This window comes from Pholcus phalangioides, unplaced genomic scaffold (assembly GCF_987345545.1).
Source record: "Pholcus phalangioides strain wild (caught in Gottingen) unplaced genomic scaffold, Ppha-v1.0 ptg000013l_1, whole genome shotgun sequence".
In the NCBI taxonomy this organism is placed as follows: Eukaryota; Metazoa; Arthropoda; class Arachnida; order Araneae; family Pholcidae; genus Pholcus; species Pholcus phalangioides.
This window is the reverse complement of record NW_028301606.1, coordinates 31756757-31780857: the sequence shown is the minus strand read 5'-3', so window position 1 is coordinate 31780857 and position 24101 is coordinate 31756757. Positions and strand designations below refer to the sequence as shown.

Genomic DNA, 24101 nt, shown 5'->3' with positions numbered 1-24101 from the left:
CAGTATAATTTGGTCAGAAGAACGAGTTAGCGAGAAGAATATTTTTTTTTAGGAATGATAGATACTTGACAAGGCGTGTTGATGGGGGTAAAGGGGGGAATCAAAGATAAAAACGTATGGGTTAAGTACTGATAAGAACACGAACGGAAGACCCTCATGGAGCTATGAATCAAGGAGATTACAACCTCCTTGGGAAGACCCCATGCCGTTTAGAAAATCCGATATTGTCACTTCAACAGTTTGAGTACGGAACGAAGGTGTTAAAAAAAAGGTGACAAAAAATGTAAGGCAAAGCTAGGATTTTCAGAATATAGTTATTTGGGGGGGGGGAGGGGTTGTGAGGAAAAGAGAACGCCACTTATCAGTGATAACAACAGGCTTCAACAAGTGATTTTGTGATGCGCGCGCTCACTGTTCATTCCAAGGCATTTTCATCAAGAAGATAGTTAAATACAGTCTTTTCGAACAATGTTAAGGATTCCTTTTCGAACATTTAATGGCAGACAATTCCAGATGTGAATACCCCGGAAGAAAACTGTGTTTTTTTTTAATTTTTTCTTACTGTAGGTGTCGAGATAGAGTTCCTGGTAGAGAATCTTGTTGGATATCCATGTGCAGGAATAGGAAAAGAGGGAATATGTGTTGGTTTATGTAAGGATTTTTTCATTACTAAAGCTAATCGGTATTTTACCATTCATCTAACGGAAGAATTCTCCAGAGTTTAAAAAAAGGAGGTGTGTGTGCTCACTAAACGAGGCAAAGATCATCACCCTCAATATTTTCTTTTGAGCAATTATCAGGGGTCATATGACTGGAATATGACCATACTTCCAAGCAATAAGTTAATATAGAGAAAGAGAGGGAAAATATGTTGTATTACATAAAAAGGTACGAAGTGCCTTGCTTTCAAAAATATGTATATATAAAAGTTTAATGTGTGATTTTCTGACTTCTAGTATACGATTAGACCATGAAAGATACTCATCAATTACAACCCCGAGGTATCTAACCGAATGAATCGACATGCTTTAACTCATCTGTTTGAATTTTATTGGTAATGCCACAGAATCCAAAGACTCTTGCCAAGGTCTGAAAACTATGCAAATTGATTTAGAAACATTGAGCTGCAGCTTGATAACTAGGTGCTCAGTAAGTTGTTGATATCATCGTTGATTTCATCTATGATTTGAGGAATTTGTTCTCCTGAACTTAAGAAGGTCGTGTCATCTGCATACATAAACACTTTGGAATTTCTGAATATTTAATTGATATCATTGGCATAGACAAGAAATAAAAGTGGCCCGAGGCAAGAGCCCTGAGGCACTGTGCAAGTGATGTTGTTGATACTAGAGTTGAACTCTCTGATATTTACAAAAGTTTTCTTTTTGAGAGAGGTAGCTCTCAACAAATTTAATGCTAATAACGAATTTATTTTTATTAAAATTTCGGGGTTTACGAAATCGAATTTGAAAATTACCATCATCTATAGCGCATCGCACAGTATCAATTAACAATATAAGCGAAGTTTCAGTTGATATATTTTTACGAAATCCAAATTGTTTCCATACATGGAGACATTGTTTTCTAGAAAATTCGAAATTCATAATTTTTTCAATGATTTTACTTAAGGTTTGCAAAAGTGATATGGAACGATAGTTTAGTGGATCAGATTTTTTCATAATGGAATTACTTTTGCAATTTTTAGTTGAGCTTAAACAATGCTGCTTTCAAAGATTAGATATAAAATATATTTTTTTAAATTCGATATTTTCTCCCACAATAAGTATACTTACGGAAGATCGAGAGCTATGGTATAATGCTATCATATTTAGCTCATCAGCAGTAACTGGGTTCAGGAATAGAGAATTCTAGACTATGTGTGCATTTCTTTACGGCTGTCAATATCATGTTTGAAATTATGAAGATAAATAAGGATCGGTCGATGACCTGTTGTATCGGAATTCATAATGCCTACTGTAGAAAATTGTTTATTTGTTCTAATAAAAATATGATCCTAAAGTTGAAAGTAGTTGATAAGGTTTTCACGGCCATCATTAGATGAAAATAACCTGTTCGGGCTTGGAGACAGTCGTCACAGTTTGACTTAACTTTTCTCCAACAATAGTGGTTGACATTTTCAATTGAAGTTTCACTACTAGAACAAAGTTAATTTTTCCGGAGTCTCAGACTGCATTTGTACACTAGAGTGGCTTAACTTGAGCGCTCAATCAGAAAACAAAAGCCAGTTATACCAGTTTCAGTGTAATACCATTTCTCCTGAAGATGTAACCGCTAGTGTTGGAGAAACATTGATGCCAATCTCAAACAGACGACGGCCTTCAACGCGGAATATAGCTTATTTTCATCAAAGAATGAAGCACAGTTGTTGCAGCAACAAATTTCGTCCTTTTATTTGGCAAAATGATTTCCAAATTTAACTACAGGGTGGGTGAAAAGTCCGCAGAAACTTTTAAAATTCATAAAAACCGAAATAAAAACGGTTTGCAGGGTTAGAATCGCTAGGTCACGGGAAATTTTTTAAGACGGGGAAACAGCCGATAGGTGGCGCTGACGTATGCAAGTCAAAGAAAAGATACGCAAATAACGAACAGAATGCCTCCAAATCGTTTATTACAGTAGTATGTGTTTCACATGACCACCATCACTGGGGGATAAGACATTGCAGGCGAATCACAAATCCAGCAACGGCAGAATGCAGCAGGTCCACATGCACGGTTTACAACGGTGAACTAACTGATTGTGAATTAGGAGCGCAAGTTCTTATAACCGTCTCATTCGCATATTTCCACCGAAGTCGCCAGTACCACAGTGCCATCTATCGGCCATTTTTTTAGTTATTTTTTTTCCTTTCAAAAAAAAATCCCCGTTCCTAGCGATGCTAACCCTGCAAACCGTTTTTTTATTTCGTTTATTCTTCCGGTTTTTATTCATTTCTTAAAGTTCCTACGGACTTTTTGCCTACGCTGTATAAGCTATCCAACAAATTATAAAACATCTATATAAATTTATTCCGGATATATAAAAGATATTTTGGAAATAAGGGTAGTTGATAAGACTTTCGGAAGGATAGTTATCAGTTTTACGAAACTGAGGATATAAAAGGAAAAAAAAAAATCGAAACTTTTCTTGAAATCTCATGGGATTTTGAGAGAGAGAGAGGGAGAAAGAAAGCTTCTTCGATGTTGGAAAAAAAAAACCAGTTATTTCCTTCAGGGTTAGTTTTCTAGGACTGTGATACTTCTCTACCCGTCGGTATCCAGCACAGCTGTCATCGAGTTATGTTACTTAGAACCTTGAAAGTTTTATCTCGGATAACTCAACTCGCCACCAAACATTCTTTCATGCTTTCGCAATGTCTTGCTCTCTGAGAAATGTCAACAACAATCCTTCGATTCCAGTTAGAAATGTGTCACTGTAAAGAGAAATGAAAGATATATATAATAATAAAAAAAAAAGAAAATATCCACCTGAAAAATAAACGTTAAGATATTCTCTTCACATTCTTACAACACTCCATGGATTTCTAGAGGCTCAAGTGTTTCATGTATTCTTCGGAATCCGTGTCAGAGTCCAAAGAAAAAATAAGTGTTTTAAGATACTTAGGTATTTTTATATTCAAAATATCAGTCGAATATTATTTATTTTTCATATATTTTTCTGAATATTCGTTTTCCTATTCGTAAATAGACGTAATCGTCAAGATTAAGAATCTTGTGATCATGATTATATAATGCAAATTTAACTAATTCATGTATCAGTTCAGATATGAATTTTCACATGTTTTGAGAATAAGTAATTTCATATTTTTAGGAGGATGGTTCACGATATTGCTTTCAATGCTTTCCTATGGGAAAAATCTCTTCTCTTTAAAAAACATCCCAAAAAATTTTCTGTTCACTTTATTCACTCAACTTTTTCTCTCTCAAAGACTATGGACATTTTTATACAATTTGGCAAGAGCATTTAGGATTTTAATTATTGGTTATTTTTTCTCGAAGTCTAACTCCAACAACATGCAGCTTTTTTCAAAAATCACTGAAATTTACTTCTACTTTGTGTCATAAAATTTCTTCAAACAATTTTAATAAAAAATCCACTCGTTAATGTATGCAACATCTTAGAGAGAAAGTTGCAAGACATTTTAACATGTAGTTTTTGAAAAAAAATGTCCCTTTTCTGATAAAAATTTCAGTTTTGAGAAAAGAGAATTTTAAATGAAAAATATTAGCATATAATAATGTCTGCTAATAGTTTATATTAAAATATTTTAAAAATACTTCTATGCAGGAAGAGCAAAAACTCGAACACAGTTATATTGACACACACAATTATTTAATTGGATAATTTATCGTACATATTTGAAAAAAAAAAGTTTATTATAATGCCATATGGCATGAAACCTTTTCACCCTATTTCACCACTATTTGACGGTAATTCATTCGTAACAAACTGGGATATCGAAAATAATGATAAAATATGTATATGAACAGTATAAAGTGGATAAATAAAGTATTCATGGAATTCACGTTAAAATACATTTTTTAGTACAGTGCATAATAAGTACAGTGATCTCTCAGTTATGCGTCGTTGCAGGGGAACAAGAATAATAGAAGCATAAGTGATGGAGGCGTATAAATGAATAGCATTATTAAGCTACATCTTTGACCGGGAGTGCGAAAAATCGTTTTATAAATTCGAGAAACGTATAAGTGAGAGGATGTTTTTGTGAGGGATCACTGTACCTCATGCTTATTTTCTGCTACATTCATGCTAGTCAAATAATTTCATCAATTTAATTACTTTCTAGGTATGCATGTGATTATGAGATTATTTCTCCAACTGAGTTGATGACTGTTTTCGTTGTAGATGACTTGGTAAGTATGAAATAATCCCTTTGAAATTAGACGGGAAGGAACATTTAATCTCCTTAGCAGCTTATCTTTCCAACAATTTTCTACGCGTTATGCCTAATGAATGCAGTTTCTGGGATGATAAACCTTGGATGTAGATACCTCAGATCTAAACATGATATAAAAATCCATAATTGTTAATATTTTGCGAAAAATGTTCAGAATTTGGTGATTCACAGGGTCCAATAATCACTGGAAATGTTTGAATTTTGTATTTACTGGTTTGTGTACTGTAAGTCGCGAATGACTTATACGTGATTTTAATGAATGTTTTTGAAATAATTATAGCAAAACTGGATATGTGTATTGCATCTTTCAGTGATTAAATCATGATTACATGAATGTGCAACAGTGAGAAAATAAATCCCACCGATGAGTAAGGAATATTGGAAGAAAGAAACATTCAAAAACGTTTTCTTTCAGTGAAAATGACTCATTATCTAACATGTTAACCCATTTTACATTAATGAGACTTTCACACATATAAATATACTAATAGTATTATTTTACTGCTGGTATTAATTTTACATTACAGTAAAAATGATAAGGCAATGGCAATGTTAAATCACCCGTTATTACCCGTAAAGCCCATTATATCGGTATGTTTGATAGATTTTAACACATTAATCACTTTTAATGCCGATTATGCATAGTTACCATAGTCGGTAACTTTGAAAGACAGAAAATTTAAACTTTAATCTATTTTGACGTGCTTGACACAAGAAAAACACATTCTGCCATAAAAACTAAATTAAAATACTTTTGAGGAAGTGCATAAAAACCACTCTCAGTTTTGTGATGTTAGCTTTTTACGCGTATCAACATGTCTATACTAAATCAACTTTTACCGATTGAATTCATCATTATGGACTGAAATTTATACATTATGTGCAATAAATAAGAGTAATTCATAGATGATTTATCATTTTTACCTTCACAAGCTAGGGATCATACGTAATCAACAATAAATGTGATAAATTGGCAATATGTGAGAACTTACCAATTTAATATTTTTTATTTATTTATATTTATCAAACTTACCAAATTCACCAGCGTTATGCATAATAACCCTAATTACGTGGTGTTTCAAAAAAAATCACCCGATGTGAAATGCGTATATTACGAAAATTATTGAACATAGACACTTGAGATTAATTTTATATTACATGGCTAACCAAAGTTTTTTTTACAAACTAAATTGAAGGTGCTCAATATGTCTATTTTGTGATGCACGGCATATGTCTATACGGTAGTAAAATTGGTCCAAAACTTTTGGTAGCATATTTGCATCCACCGCTGCTGTTATGCGTATCTTCAGTTCGGCTAATGTAGCTGGAAGAGAAGGGGAACATAAACGTAGTCTTTTATAAACCCCCACAAAAAAAACTCGCACACTGTGAGGTACGGCGATCTGCGAAGCCAGTGATGTTTAACTGAATTGTCAGTTCCCGAACGGGACATACATCGTTTAGGAAAGCGATTGTTCAAAAATTCTCGAACGTCCAAGCTCCAGTGTGGTGGTGCACCGTCCTGCTGGAAAGTGAAGCCATCGACATCGGTTTCTAACTGTGGAAAAAGCCAGTACTGACAAACACTGGAGTGACGGACGAAGGAAGAGCATTAACGCTACATGTCGGCAACTGCGTGAAACTCGATATTTACCTTTTACTACAAATACATTATTCTATCAAAACGGATTGAAAGCTGAATAGTTATGATTTTTTTTAAATCAGATGATTTTTTTGAAACATTCTGTATTACATTTACCTCATCACATCGTGGACTGGTTTTTAACGAAAAGCTTACTTATCACACCGGCTAAATATAAGTATAGCAACACGACTTAATTCGTGACTTGTGAAGAATGTGTTAATACATATAAATGCATGCTATATATAGGTTTCTTGCGGTCAGACGTTGCAGGACCACTTTTCTTAACAAATCAAGACAATGCGTATTTACAGTATAGAACATGCATGCAGAGGCAGATTTCATCACGCAATAGTTCAAAATAGAATTGCACGAAATACATGGTTTCTGAAAGCATATCGAGTAATATATTCGGGAGTCAGTAACAGTTTTGTACTGTTTTCTCTGTTTTTGAAGGAATCCACATAGTTTCTACTGTGCTGCAGGTTGGCTACCCATGATTTACAATTTTTTTTTTCAATCACTAGGAAATATTATGCACCATTGCTCATACAGATAATGAATTACAATTAACAATATATTATTATTATTATTATTAAATAACACTGCTCGATTAAAAAAAATCACGTGTTCTCAAAGGCCATTTAAGTGGCCATAGGGTATATTGGAACTGCTGATTTTAAAACGTGTTGGTTTTGCCTAATTGGCTCTAGTTTTTGAGATAATGCATACTCTCAAAATTTCAATATTGCCACTAATTATTGCATCGAGCTTTTACTTTAAATTTTTCATTTATTTTCCTATTTTTCAATATATTATTACATTTAAAGTATATCATGATCAGACATCAGTGGTATTTATTTATCGATATTGAGTTTATTGCTGATTTACTTTTTCACACTTTGAAAGCGATTTGTATGTTGCTTATGTATTGCTATTGAAATTTAATTTTCACTTTATCTCAAAAAATAAAGCGAATCTGACAAAACAAATACCAGATTCGGAAACAACACCCCAAAATCAGCCTAAAAATCACTGAAAAAATCAGTGAGACAAAATCAGTGTTGAGTAGTGTAATAATTGCCCGAATGCGTGACATGCCAGAAATTAGATTCGATACCAAAATTATACCACCGAAGCCTAGATGTCTCACCACGCGATTGTCAGAAGACAAATTTGACTTTTATAACACGTTTATATGATGTTTTCTATTTATATAAAATTGTAATTCAAAACAAATATCCATGTGCGTCTGTTTGTGGAGATTCCATATAATTTGTGCTTCTTCTGTTTCCATTTACTTTATTTTCTTAAACCACATCTGACCTTTACGCATTCATATTTGATACATATATCTTCAATAACATTTAGATTTAAAAAAATTTTTAAATATGTATAATTTATGACGTTTCATGTCAGAAGAACGATAAAAATGCTGGTGTTTCCCATACTTCTACTATACGAGTAGCATTACATTCAGACTCGGTGACAAATGACTACGCTTATGAAAAATGGTACTGTTTGGAAATGTTTGTCTTTACTTTGTAAGAAGTCGTCTAGACAAAAAATCCATTAGTTTTTCGTAAAATTATACATTAGAAAATTTCAAATAACAAATCTACAAACGAAACTTTTCAAAAGCTTCAAATTGTAAACTGTCATCTGCATATAATGAGTATCTCATCTGCGTTCTCTAAATGACATATATACATCATATAATTATTTACAAAACTGTACGATATAGTTTGAGATTATTGAACTCACTTTAGCATGAACCTACGCTGGAATTCCTCTCGTAATTATAGTGCTATTCCGTTCGTTTAGCAATTTTCATTATTATATTTCAATGGCAATAGTATGCTACCGTTCTAGATTTTTGAAATTCTCTGAAAAGACGGCGAACTGAAACGAATCACGTTTCATTCAAAATTACCTCAATTTTCATTTTAATAACGAGATCAGACTTAAATGCGTAGTAAGCTCGATTGTTCCACAATCAAAATTAATTTTGAGTCTCGGTAATCACATGCAGAATACAGATTAGAACGGGGAATTTTAGTTGCAAAATGAGAGACTAAAATGTAATTAAATATACGTTTATCAGGGTGAACAAGATATGAGAAGGACATTACCGACGTTATGTGGATTCTGGGATTAATTTTCCGAATCGTTCCTGATATCTCTTTATGTAAATGAATTACAATATATAAACAATCAAAAAGTAATACATTAAGATTTTAAAATGACTTTATACAAAGGGAAAAAGATGAGTTTTCCTTGATGTGAAAAATTACTCTATTTAAATAAAATCGACATTTTTTTACACAAATAGTTAGGAAGCTCGGGTAATATGTAATAGCATTTTTATTTTTTTCGATTATCCTGATTTTAAACATGACGGAAACTGAATCGAATTTAAAAATAAATATTATGTCTCAGAGAAAAGGCATTATTCGTAGGATATTATGGAATAGGGGTTTCAAAATGAAGAAAACCAATTCGGATTTATCAAAAACAAGATTTAACTACTGTAGTTTGACAGTGAAAAATAAACACTGCATCATTTGTTTTTGTAGTTCATGATTGACAGATTCCAAGTCTGTTTTCAAGCCACAAATACAATCTTCCTATTCCGCTTCAAAACGATCAATGCGGGACGCACACGCACGTGCATCGCGCGCAAGCACACGCACACACAAATGCAGTGCGAAAAAATCTGGTAATATGAAAATATAGAATGCAAAAAAATTATTGACAAAAAAGCGCTACTGCTGCTCGCTTACGCAAAAGATAACTTTTGCAGAAAAAAAAGAAAATGTATAATTTATGTAAAAGTGAAATATAGAAACGATGCAGTTGGTCGTCATCGGGGGAAACCCCATGCATGTTTCAAAAAACTGAAGGTGGCTGTTTCGAAAAGGTGGCGTTTCTGAAAGGTGGCCATGGCTGTTTGCACTAAAAATGCAAACCCATGTTCCCCGACACCTGCCAATCTCAAAAACACATTGGACCAAAAAATAAAGTCGAATGAAAAATGAGGAAAAAAACATGAAACCCTTCATTATTTACACATATTTTATTTTTTAAAAATATTTTTCTACTAATTTTTCATTCCACTTTTTTTTTTTACGTCCAACATGTTTTTGAAAAGGAAGGCGTTGGGTTGGCATTTTTAGTGCAAATTAGGCATAACCACCCTTCAGGAACGCATTTTTTTCAAACCGTGTAGGTTGTTCCCCGTTGACGACCATAGGTCTGTTTCATAGTGCATACGTTTCATTTCACTCTTACATAAATTTCACATATTTTGCTTTTTTTGTGCTTCAAAAATTATGCACTCTGTATATCTATATGTATGTGTGTATATACAGGATGATTCAGAAAAGATGGGAAAAAAGTTTAAGAGGTGATAGTACACACCAATAAAAACAGTTATCATCAAAGAATGCATGTTCTAACATGAAATCAAACACGCTAGCGCGTTTCGAAACGGCCGCTCCGCACACATTAAAACTGCATTCCTGCTGGGATTCATCTGTAGAAAAAGAATACCATGCATACATATGTAACTTGGGGAAGAAGAAACCCGTATGCAAATCTGCGTCACAGTGAACTGTTGGAACGGTTGCACGCTGGAATAACTTCATAGGGCTGGCGTCCGCGTCTTTTGTTCACTGTGACGAAGATTTGCATACGCTTTCTTCTTCTTCTTCCCCGGGTTACGTTTGCATGCGTGGAGTTCTTTTTCCCCCGATAAATTTCAGCATGCATGAATGCGTCGTTTTAACGTTTGCGGAGCTTGCGTTTCGTGTTAGACCATGCATTCTTTGATGGCAATTGTTTGTATTGATGTGTACTATCACCTCTTAAAGAATTTTCCATCTTTTCCGAATCGCTCTGAATACATATGGGCCTGCAGCAAACGGAAGTTAAGGCATTTTACTGTTGAACCGATGATAGTAGACAGGTATACTTTCAATAAAAAAACAAATTCGAAATACGTGCATTACTCAGATATGCCATTCATGTTTCAAGGGATTTTATGGTTATTAAGTTTTTATACGGTCCCCGTGTGGCCTAAAACCCAATTGAAAAGTTGTGTATCTATCTCTCCTGATGTAAAAAAAACAAAAAACACGTTTCCAATATCAATATTCATTGAGATATTCAAATAAAAAAAAACTGACGGAAATTGGGGAAAAAACAAGCACACAACACAACAATAGTAGAGGTACTACTATTGTTAACGCCACCCCCCCCCCCGATCTTTGACTTCTCAAATGTTATTAAATATCTATGTGTAAATCTACCGTGTCCTCTTGCACAGGCTTTTCAGGCCAACAATATTGCATAAATAAATAAATAGCTTTAGAATTCCCCATGGTCAAATATACTCGAAAGGATCTTTCGATATTTGGACGTAAATTACGCTGGTGGTAGTACTTCGTGAGAAGCAGTGATATTTATAAAATGATCAATGTGATATCGAGATTTTTCTTTTCCGGTCACTCTTTCGAAAGAACGTGAAAGAAGCCTCGGAAAAAAGAAGTAAAAGGTATTCGGAATACAACAAGAAACTATTCAATATTTAAAGAGTGAACCTGACTTTCCTCTCACTCATGAATACTGTAGTAGCACATAAGTTGAAACAACCAAGAGAGTTAGTATTTGGATAGTGTGGAGAGTTAGTGAACTTAGAGCCGCTCGTTCCCTTATAAAACTGGAGGTTTACCATTACTTTTAACAGCTTAAAGCAGTTCAATATAACTAGAGTACTAGCAAAGAGTACCGGATGTATTACTTAGGTTCTTTAGCCGTAAATTACTGGCGAACCGTTAATCTTAGGGGCATATTTCCAATTACAGAAATTATACAAATAACATGTAAAGCTCAGATAGGTCATTCATATAGCCAGTGGTTGTCTAGTTGCTAAAAATAGTGAGTTAGCAAAAATATAGCTGTATTAATTACAAAATAATAACTTTTAGATCTTTTATGATTATAATAACTTTTGATTTGGTCACCCTGTTCAGAAACAAAACAAAACAAAAAAAAAATCGAATAGTTGTTGCCGTTTTTTCTGAGGCCAACGGAAAAATAATTTTATGTTTATAAGTGCAATATTCACTGAAACATTTGAATTTCAAAATATAATCTGAGAATGAGGGAAAGAACCACATAAATTAACGGACAAGCTCTTTATGCCGTTGTTTCCCTTTATAGCTGTTTTTGAATTCAAATAACTCAACGAATATATCGCTTAGAAACGTGGATTTTTTTTTGGCCTGATGAGGGACATGAAAACAACTTTCTCATTAGGGATTTTTAAAACAGGGTGAACGAATAAAAAGTTAGTATCATTTTAATAACAATACAACCCCTATGAATGACGTATCTGAGAGATGTTTTCACGTTATTTGGATAGTCTTTCTAATTGAAAATATGCTTCTAGATAAGTCTTTTCAACCGCATTGCGTACGTGCTGCGTCTATTCAGACGCGATATTGATTAGAATTGCGCATTTTCAGTTAAACACTCAATATACCGGTATCATAAATGCCACATTTAAGGTTTTTACTCTTACTGTTATAAAATTTTAACTCATTATGTTATGGAGTTCCATAGAAAATAGCGTGATTAATGTCCTAAAGAATTTTTTTTGTCACACCTACGACTCTCTCACGGCACACCGGTTGAAAAAAAAACGCTGCTCTATGATCAACGGTTCGCCAGTAATTATCGGCCAAGGGACTTAAGTAATCACCCTGCCTTTATACGCGGACATATCATCAAGACGTGTCAAGGAAATAGTAGGTGAAAATGAATTCAAGATTGATTATGAATCAATATTTGTTTTCATCCGTCTCCACAGAATAGCCTTGGAATTATCTTTCTTGTCAAAGTAATTTGTACCTTGCGAAGTATTCCCATTTTCGACGTCGAAATTGGTTCTCAGCACGTGTATATATGGTTATGTATCCAACTTGGTTCCAAACAAAGAGAAAACTCATTAATGACAACAACATGGTGCCGGTGAAGCAAACCAAAAGAAAATCGATTGTCTCACTTCCTCTTGAATTGAAGAAACCCCACGGACAGAAAAATTACTTTTCACTTCCTATCTTGTCAATAAATTTTCCTCACTTGAAAACGTATTTATAGGCATGAGATAAGATATGAATGAAATAAGAAAGATTCGGTATCGCTACAACATTTTGAGAAATTCCGAAAATGATATAACTTTATTTGTAATTTTCAGCAAAATGCATCGATATATACGTTCTCTGATATATACGTGTATTTTTTAAACGCAACCAAGCTCTTATTATGCATAATCGCCAATCATTTCAGAAATTTAGATAAAATGTCCCTTTTACCGGCAGTTATACATAAAACACCTAGTGTACCTCTTTCCGCCTAATCCGATCATAGATCACCGCTTTATCTCGATCAATAGATAATATAACCACGTGATCGAAGAAGGCATGGACCGTACTAGAAGCTGTGCGTGTATGTGTTGTGAACTTAACGCGAAGTTTGTTTCTGTGTAATACTTGTTATAGTGTTTTCATCTATATTTCGAACTATGAAGGAAGTGTAATGACTGAATATTTGTACCATTGTAGGACTGTTGGTCTCTAGCGTACTGCTACTCTGCTCTGTAGCGTCTTCTCTAGCATACCTGACAAATTTGATTTCAAATTAACCTATTTCACCGGTGATTATGCATTATTCACCCAACAGATTTAAATAAATATCTGAGATTTATCGCTTTTACCGGTGATTATACGCATAATATCTCACTGCAATTGATAAACTTCATAGATACGGAAAACATATTCCGCAATAAGTCTAGTAAGTTTTTTTTAACGGAAGTAAGGTGCTTTGCATCAGTCCGGGGCTGTGAGCTGTTCTATCTATCTATTTAGTATGTTTCACAAATATAGTTCGGTGTCCCCGGTATAACGGACTTCCATTTAATGAATTTTAAGATTAAACATCCGTTGGATTGAAGAATTTTTTGAATTACAGTTCTTCATAACGAGGTCGATGGTAAAATTTTTAAATATGGATTTATTATATCAAGGTACGGTCGTGTATAAATCTTTCAAATAATGATTCATTATATCCGGGTACAGTAGTAAAATTTGTTGTATAAGAGTTCATTTTACAGAGGTCAGATTTCAGAATTCGTCACACTGGAGAAAATTATGGGAAAAATTAATTATTCAAAAAATTCGTTAAAAATAAGTGTTCATTTTTTCCGGTTGAGACTATGGTTCACAAGTATGGTCATCTGGATAATAAAAATGTCATCACGACAATAGGATCATATTATTGCATTTACGAATACGACGTAGCAATTATGCATAATAGCTGGCAAATGTGGTGAATTTTGTACGATTCATTGTATTTACCAGCGACGATAGGGGATAGTGCACCCGTGTAAAAAATTAAATTTTGTTGAAACAACTTTATAATTGGATTTCTGAGCATAATGCGTGACCGTATAAAAAGTTAAATTTTTCATTTCAATAGCTATACACCCCCTTGCAACATGAATGGCATATCTGAGTACTACACGTTATTTGGATACTTTTTTCCTGACGGGAAGTATGCGTCTAGGATCCACACATATGTTCGCCAGTAAAATACCATACCTGTTACATATGCACCCTGTATATTAATAAATACGTTACGGTGAGTACGATAAATCGGTTATTATACACAGATAAACGGATGTTTACACCGTTTATCACTTACGAATACCCACAGACACACAAGCATCGTTGCTAAATTTGATAAAAATATACTAAATAAAATTATGACTTTTACTGGAGATTATGCATAATACCCAAGTGATGGCAAATTTGATAAATACTAAAAAAATATGTCTTTTACCAGAGATTATGCATAATACCCAAGCATCTTTGAAAATTGAAAATACTTGAAATCCATTGCCTTTTATATGGGATTGTTCATAATATCCTAGTGTAATTGGTGAATTTTCTAAATGTTGCAAAAAAATTCCAAATAGGTATAGTATGTGCTATGAATATATAGCCTGACCCCAATATAAAGATAACACATTTAACGAGCCTACCCCGGAATAATGATACAATACATATATGAATTACCGTGTATAGTATAACATATAGTGCGATTTATCATGTTCAGGAACAACGCGATGCTTGGGTGTTATGCATAATCACCGGTAAACGTGATAATTTTTTACCACTTATCAATTTTGCCCACAACGCTTGGGTACTATGCATAAGGACTGGTAAAAGTGATTAATTTTGGGAAATTTGTCAAATTTACTAACGATGCTTGGGTAATGTGTATAATCACCTGTAAAAGCGATAAGAAAATTTATCAAACTTACCAAGATGCTCGGTGATTATAAAAAATAACTGGTTGTTGTGTTATATACAAATGTGAGAGTATTTATGTATGTATGTATGTTTGTTCTTTATATAAATCTACAATTTTAGACTGATCGTCGCCAAATTTTGCATATATACCATACAGGGACGGAATTGAACCACGGGCTACTTTAGAAGTTCGTCAGATCTAGGCAAATGCCCAAAATGGGCGAAAAACATTCGAGCAACAATAGTTATTGGGCCCCAACAGTCACTTCCGGAATGTTTCCTTTGATTGCCATGGTTTCCTAACAATGCGTTTCAGACATGCACATGCTTTTACAATGGTTTGCCACTTCTTTAATGATGCCAGTGTAACAGTTTGTTCCTTTATAATGGTTTGTCTTTTTTTCTCAATCCTCCCAGCAATTGAAGAAAACTCGAGAAACACCGGGTATTTTTGCTAGTGTGTAATATAACCTGATTTTTATCATATTTCGGCATATATATTACGTATATAATTTAAAATACCTATTTATAATTTAAAGTATTTTTCACTATTAAAAATTAAACAAGTGTTTGGAATTACCATCTCAAAGATTCAATTTCCAATATGTTTGCGTTTCTTGCGTTATTCACATTTTTTCCCATATTCATTAAAAAAAAATTATTCCAGTGTAATATTAATACGAAAAAACTGTATTCGATTGAAAGCGTTCTGTAAACTAAGACATGTTCTCCTAAATAGTTTACACCTGTATATATCTTAAAAATGATGAAATAATGAGAACTGAAAAAAAACCGTACATATAAGTAAATAGATAAGGATAAGAATAAAGATAAAAAGAGATAAGAATAAATAAATTTGATTAAGAATTTTTTTATTTATACAGAATTGAATGAAGAGGAGGGTAAAGATGCAATGTATTGAATCAGTGTCCGGAATATTCTATTTCTTTGAGTCAGGAAATCAAATCCTCGTTTGAAGTAACTTGTTTTTATTCGTTTCCTAGATGTTTTCAAACGTGTATTCAAAAATTATAGATATGATTTTAAAATATGAGTGTTTTTTCTTCTTCTTCTCTTTCAGAATATAGTACGTATTACTACAACAGAGAGTTCCTAATGTCTGCAAATTTGATGGAGGGAGAGAGAGAGAGAGAGAGAAGAGAAGGAAATAAATTTGAATCGCAAACATAATTTGGCTGGATTTCAAATTCTTGTTTGTGATTTTATGATTTTGTATGTTTCTTTTGAATTAACCCGAACGTTCGAAAAATACGCGAAATTGAAATCAGTCATAACATTCGGTAAAGTACCCACGCTTGATTTAATTTATTTTATTTTTCGTGTATTTGTATATCATTATTTTTCGGAGATATTGCTATGCAAAATACGTATAAAACATGCAGGTTATTTTATATTCGTTAATATGCAGTCAAACTCGGTTATAACGATATGAAGGATTTCATGGATTCTCCTCGTTATAACCGAGATTTACGAGAAAATATTAAAAACACAATGTGCTAATCTAAAAATTCATTGCGCATTCAAAAACATTGGCTTTCATTTTGGCTTAGGACAATTTTTAAATATTCTGGTACATACCTATGAAATACGTATTCCATGCAAACACGGGATGTCGCCAGTTTTCGCTAAAAATTTTGCTAATTGTCATTGAAATTGTGACCGTGGCTAAGTTATGTAGATCGCAAGATCAGTTATGATCTACACTCATACCAAAAAGTTGAGCAGCAAACTGATGATTCTCCATTGTAACGGTATCATGATCTGGACAGAAATTGCTATTGGCACCCGCATTGACCCCTTCGTGTTTTTACAAAAGGATCAGAGACGGTAGTGCACTATAGATATGACTTTCTTGCACCATTTCTTTTTGTCACGGGACCTGAATGTTATGTTTATGGACGATAATGCGAAAGTTAACAAAGTTTGTGTCAGTCAAGCACATTAACAAGTACATTTAGTCTGAAACGATGACTCGTATGGAATAGTCACCTATTTCTTTTGACTTGAACCTAATAGAGAATATATTAGACATCCATCAACTGCTTTCCATGACTTTTCCCAAACTTCGGTGAGGTGTAAACACGTTTTTTGCTCAAATGCACCCTGGTACCGCAAAACGCCATTGATAATCTTACCATTGGTACTGATGGGCGTTGTCGAGCCTAGGTGTTATATAGGTCATTCAGCATAGGTGGTCATATCCGATATTGGTCGTTTTTCGACATTGAACTTTTTGTATCTCAATATATGATTGTTCTTCTCTACGCCAGTTATTCGATATGGGATTTTCTATTTACATTATAATTTCACCAGAGAGCATAGTGTCATTTGCTTCAATCTCTGGTGTGTGTAAACTCAAAAAAATAAAATAAAATAAATAAAAATTTTGCTTTTATAAGGCTTTTTGATTTTGTTGCTAATTTTTGATCGTTATTGTACATATCCTTCATCGTGGGGATCAGTTATAACATGATCACTAATGCATATAGAAATGTCCCCTACACTTGTCAAAACAAGATTCATCGAAATACTGGGATTTGTTGAAATGAAGATTACAAGGAAGAAAATTCATCACTGCCCCCCACGGGGACCCGAACCCCAGAATATGTTTTTTTGTTCGTTTTCATCGATAAGTAGAGATAGAACAACAGACGCCCATTTCTTGAATGCGATAAATTCCGATTCCAGATTTCTTTAGATAGCGCCTCAACAGGGAAGCAAAATCGTGTCGTTATATTCGTGTGCAGGAAATTCATAGATAACAGTTCACCGAAAACAGCTAGTGAGTGGTGACTCAAATTGAGTCATGGAGTTAGTGACTGAGCAGATGATCGAGTGAGTGAGCAGATGGGAAAATGAGCAAGCGAGTTCCTTGCTCCAATCGGTCATTCATATCGTCACTCTGACTCACTCAATCACTCACTGATTTTTTCACTAACCTATCAGTTCACTCATTTTGTCACTCACCCCTTCACCGGTTCACTCATACGCTAACTCGATAGAAATGGATTACCTTTTGGGTTTGATAATACGATTAAATAATCGACGTTTGGGTCAAATTCAATTTGACTCTTGTCTACAACAGCGAGACTCCCGCTATAAGGAGTTTTTTTCAATATTTTCTTTTTTTTTTCTTCTTTGTTTCTGCTACTGATGAAGGAACTTCATATAGTTCTGAAACGCGTATAGCCGTGTTCGTTTTGGAATTTTGGGTAAACCCAAACGTCGATTATTTAATCGTGCTAACTCGATAGCTCATTTGGCCATTCATTCGGTCGCTTTTACGCTAGCCCACTCACTCGCTCACGCGTATTAATTCCCTCTCTCGCTCTATCACACGATAACTCACTCACCAGAGACGAATTGTGCACTGTGGATTTTTCCAGTGATTGTTGTTATCGTAAACTGCGTATGAACGTCGGTGAAAGAATCCATAGACACGCATTATGTATAATATAAACATTTACTACACATAATAAAGTAAAGCGGGATTAACAAAGATACAAACGTGCGTACGGTATGACAGCCAAATAGCAACTGACAAATAGTCCACATTACCGCATGAGGGCGCTGAGCTCAATACGGAAATTGCATTCCATAACATCAACAGATAAATTATTGTCGGTGGATATTTTGATGATGAATTGCTGGCGGTAAAGTTTCCGCAAATCATCAGATTCGAGATCATTGCGTTTTAATCGCCGGTATAAGATTTATTAAAATGGGGTTCATTGTCTTTGAGGATCAACTGAACCAACAATTATTGACGTTATAACCGAAGGGTTTTTCACAAAGATGGTCGTGAAATTCGAGTTTTATTGTATATATTACCTGTTAGCATTAGTAAATGAAAATGTTTTAGCAATGTTTGATTGACAGAAAGTTATTCTATCAATGCTGTTTAGTTAGTAATCAGTCAGATGTACCATAATTTCCGTCATCAACACACCACATTAAACCGTCAAAATGAACCGAATAAAGCGATGACAGTGTTTGATAAAATGTATTGTTAAATAGCACGAGATTATGTAATATGAACGCGATAAGACTAAAACAAGTTCAATAGAGAAAGGGTACGTTTAAGAAAATTCAAGGAAGCTGTTTTTCGTCGTATTTTCAAATATTTGAGAATTAATTTAGACTCCATCTTAACATAAAGTAATCGAATCTCGAGGTATTAAAAACTCACATTATATACAGAGCTTTCTTCATTGTGTTGAGAGAAAAACACACATTCATTTTTTCTCTTGTAGTTAGTTTTCTAATATTTTTCTAATTACTTCTGACTAAAAACATAATTATAGAGCAAACTAGCTTTAAAGAATGCACTCTCGAAAGAAAGAAAAAATTAATTCAACTCGTCTTTTATTTCATTTTTTTCCCTTTTAATTAAAAAGAGTGAGATCCTAATGTTAAGAGTACTTGAAAAAGTATAAATTCTTCATGAGCATTGAATGGATTCTTCTTCCTATACTTCTTTGAAGTAAAGTTTTTGAAAAAAGAAATGTTTAACTCATTTCTTCCTTTTCAAGTATGTATTATGAAATAAATATAGAATTTCGCATAATTTGAATTCCATGGGCAATCTTAAATGTTCGCTATCTTCGTATTTTTAAGAAATGAAGTTTCACTTTCATCTTCAAGTAGCAAGTAATAATATTTATTTTCGGGATACTTTTCTTACTTACATTTCTCTCTTTGGGGCATTGATTAATACTTATATAACTATTTCAATTTTATCTGTTCGCTTCGAAATTATGAATTTAATGTTGGCTTGGGATGAATATTTCTTGTTGCTTTATAAACGCTAATTTAATTGTATAAAATTGTATAATACTTAATTATGCATCTTGCACAAAAGACAAGGTTATGACTTAAGATATAAAATAAAATTGCAAACTCAATTCACAACATATGACAAAGAAATGGAACATTGAAAACAAAATTAATGTTTCTTTTTATAAATATTAAGGATTCATCAGTTCAATACCGTGATTTGAGAAAAATTATTATGAATAAAATACAATATGATAACAAGTAATTTTTATTTAAAAAATTATCTGCGATAATAATATTATATACAATGAAATATCATATATATAATATAAACAAATATATGATTATAATAATAAAATTATTGAAGGATGCTATATTTAGGCTCGAAGATATAGAGAGACGTCAGTTGTGATTGAACTTTGCGAGAAGTTGTTAGCTCTCTGTTTAGCTACTAAATACGTGTAAATTGCTGTTCTGTAAATAAATGTGTGTTTGTCCGTCGAACCAGTTCTTGTTTTGCAATCTTGAAATCTTGTGAAAAATTATCCGGAACAATAGAAAAATTATGTTAAGGCATACTTGTTTGATGTTTTAATATGCAAGAGCTGTGGAGTTTATTCAAATATATTCTAACAGCATGTTGCTACAGTCCAATACATATTTATAAAATGTTATTTTTATGATCGATAGCGGTTTCATTCATTTTTATGCAACATAGTTGTACGAAGTATAAATAACTGTATACCAAACGAAGGTAATCGGAAAAAAAAGTCGCATTCCTTTGTGGGAAATCGAACCACCGACCTCGTACTTTCCGGTCGCGTGCTCTATGTTTTAAGCTAAAGAGGACAGACGTTTCCCATCCAAAGAACACTGTTTCTTTGGGCTGAACAGGACTGCGCAATAGACTGATTAAACAAGGGCTAACTCAGCAACGGCTAGTAACAAAATTTGCCTCTAAATGGCGACATAGAACGGAACGATGAACCTCTCCGCTAATTATAAGAAAGTATAGATAAAAAAGAACACAACAGTATTGTGTTCTTTTTTTCATTATTTTGCATTCATTTAGAATTTCAAAGAGTTTACTTTATTAAGCACAATGGTTTGGTGATTGTTCTTTACAAAGCACGATTCATTATAACCAATTTTCAAGTCTTCTATCTACTACTAAACCAAACATGCACCTCGTCCATATTCCTCTGCAGAACCTCTAACGAATTGGTATATGCGCGAATGTGCGTGTTGTGTACCGAAACCATCTGCCACGAGTTTTTCTAACTATGAGTGAAGTGTAATGATTGAATAATTTATGGTTGTAGGGCTGTTGCTCTCTGTGGCGAGACATTTTAATGGGGAGATCGTCTCGCATTTGCGCCTTGAAGTTGGGAACCACAGGAAACCAACTTCCGCCGACCACCACTGCAGCGACGGTGGGGTTCGAACCCGGATAGTCCGTCACTATGACCACTCGACCACCACAGCGGCAAGCCTTCCATCTGCAGCAAGTTCGATGATATTCCTGATAATGTAAGAGCAATAAGTAATACGGAATATAAAATCAGGAGCAGCTAACAGAAAGTACAACGATGTGGTTTTAAGATATTCTTACAATAATTTATACATAGTAATGTTAGAATTTCTCATGCCTATATTATTTAAATAATAATATCGAAGTATGACAAAATGTGTTTCGTCCTCACTTTAATTAAGTCAACTTGACGTACGAAAAGATTCGTACAAAACAGAAAAAGCATGAAATGCACACGCAGAGAAACTGTAAAAGAGGTTTCGAATTCTCTTCCCCAAAGGAATTGAAGCATTCAAATACCCATTTAGTAGTCTGACATTCAGCCAAAACACGGAATCAAGGCGAAATTATGCATGGATAGGTGCAGCAGTAAAACTGGAGCACAGAACTGATACGGGAATGAGGAAAAGATAGCTTTCTGTTCTGAGAGTGGTAGCTGTGCAACTTTCAAACTTAGGATCAAAAAGGAACGGTATGTGAGATTGATTACAGTTTCGAAATTTTATGGAATTCTTCCAACAATTCATGTCGTTGACATTTCCATCAGAAATATATTACGTACGCATGCACATATATATTCAAATAAGAAATCGTAAATTGAATATATATGTGTTTTATTTTTCATTCACTTCATTCACGTCTCGTTTCTCTGCATAACAACATATTCATCATACATGTAGTGCATTCCATGTCGTTATGATTTATGTATACATAATATAGAAAAATATTCATGTTACAAAATTCTACGTATAATATATCTTTGGGCAGATAACATAATCTATATCTATCTATCTATATATATATAAAATCATTTTTGAACTTATACAGGAAAATTCAGAAAAAAAATGGGTAACACTTTAAGAGAGGTGATAGTACACACCATAAGCGTACGCAGAATTTTCTTAAGGGGGTTTAAGTTTTTTACTGCAAAATAACACTAAAATTCTGGCTTCCCTCCCCCCTTTGCGTATATATACGCCAATGGTACACACCAATACAAACAACTGTCATCAAGAATTGATGGTCTAACGTGAAACGCACTAACGCGTTTCGAAACGGCCGCTCCGCAAACGTTAAAACAATATTCCTGTTGAAATTTATCGGGAGAAAAAGGACACGTGCATGCAAATGTAACCCGGGGAGGAAGAAGGAACCGTATCCAAATCTGCGTCGCAGTGAATAGAAGGCGCGGACGCCAGTCCTGTGAAGTTATTGCAGCGTGCAATCGTTCTAACATTTGTAACGAACGGGATAATGGCTCACTTTAATAATACTGAGTCGGCGCCTTTTATTCGCTGTGACGCAGATTTGCATACGCGCTTTTTTCTTCTTTTCCAGGTTAAATTTGCATGGACGGTGTTTTTTTTTCTCCAGATGGAATCCAACAGGAATGCCGTTTTAATATGTGCGGAGCGGCCGTTTCGAAACGGGCTAGCGCGTTTGCGTTTCATATTAGACCATGCATTGTTTGATGACAATTGTTTGTATTGGTGTGTGCACTATCACCTCTTAAAGTTTTCCCATAGCTTTTTTTGAATCACCCTGTATATACACAGGGGTGCATAAGTAATATGGCGTATGACATTTTTTTGGCGAATCGTTGATCCTAGAGGCATACTTCCAGTTAGAAAAAACAAGGGGTCCAAATAACGTCTAGTACTCAGATACGCCATTCATGGTGCAAGGGGTTATATAGTTATTATATAATAACTAAATTAACATTTTTATACGAACACCCAGTGCTCAAGACTCCAGTTGGGAAGTGGTTACTCTGTCTCTCTTGAGGGCAACAAAAAACGGTTATAAGTATCATATTCGCATTGATATTGGAATTCAAAAATCGGGAACAGTTGTTAAAAGACAGAATTGAATGCGGGTAAAACGCTTTTCCCGCATTTAATGGTGGATCTTTTTATTTCATTTTTCCTCCGTTTTTCGCATTCGAATATTTCAGTGAATATTGAACTAATTACAAACGTGAAATTTTTTTTTTGTTGGTATCAGGAGAGACAGGGCGGCAACAACTTTCTAATTTCTGGTACATGAGGACGGTATAAAGAGTTTGCATTTCCCTTCTTACTATGCTTCCCCTTACAACATGAATGACATATCCGATTACTTCACGTTATTTGGATACTTATTGTTAATTGGAAGCATGACTCTAGGATCAACGATTAGCTAGTAAAATGTCTCAATCCGTGTTACCAATGCACACCCTGTCGTCTATACACCCTGTATTTTGTATATATATATATATATATATATATATATACGTAATAGTCTATTTTTTCTCATAATTTCTGACACAAAACACTAAAATTTTGGAGTAAAGTGATATATAGTCGAATTCCAGGTTTAGGCATTATTACTATGTAAAATTTTCTGGGGATTAGAAAAGTGTTCGCGTTAAATCCAGATTTTCGCTATGACGGTATTCGTAAAAACGGGTTTCGACTTTAATAACAATATTTGTGTGTGTGTGAAATAAATTCGATATAATTTCATTGTAGTAACTTATTAAGGCAGGAATTTATTTAATCAGTAAATTTTTGCTGATATACTGGAACCTCCCCTAACGGAAACTCCCCGTTAGCAGACACCTCCCGTTAACGGACACTTTTCGGATCCCCGGTTCCATGGAATAGAACTTTAATGCATTTCACTTCCCCTTTGGCGAACACTGTCGATAGCGGACAATAAAATCAGACAAACTAATTTTCCTCGATACTCTAATTTGTGAATTTTTGTTCTTAAAAATCGAGAATTTATCACATATTTTCAACGGTGATTATGAATAATCCCAAGCTCGTATCCGTA

General features: G+C 34.0%; 1 long non-coding RNA gene across 1 annotated transcript in view; it reads right to left on the bottom strand.

The window, feature by feature from the left end:
* Positions 1–2399: 2399 nt before the first annotated feature.
* Positions 2400–24101, bottom strand: part of LOC149078972 (uncharacterized) — a 44861-nt gene continuing 23159 nt past the window's right edge. Inside the window, exon 3 of the long non-coding RNA XR_016193835.1 lies at positions 2400–3433. This is a non-coding gene — a long non-coding RNA (uncharacterized LOC149078972). The remainder of the gene's footprint in view (positions 3434–24101) is intronic.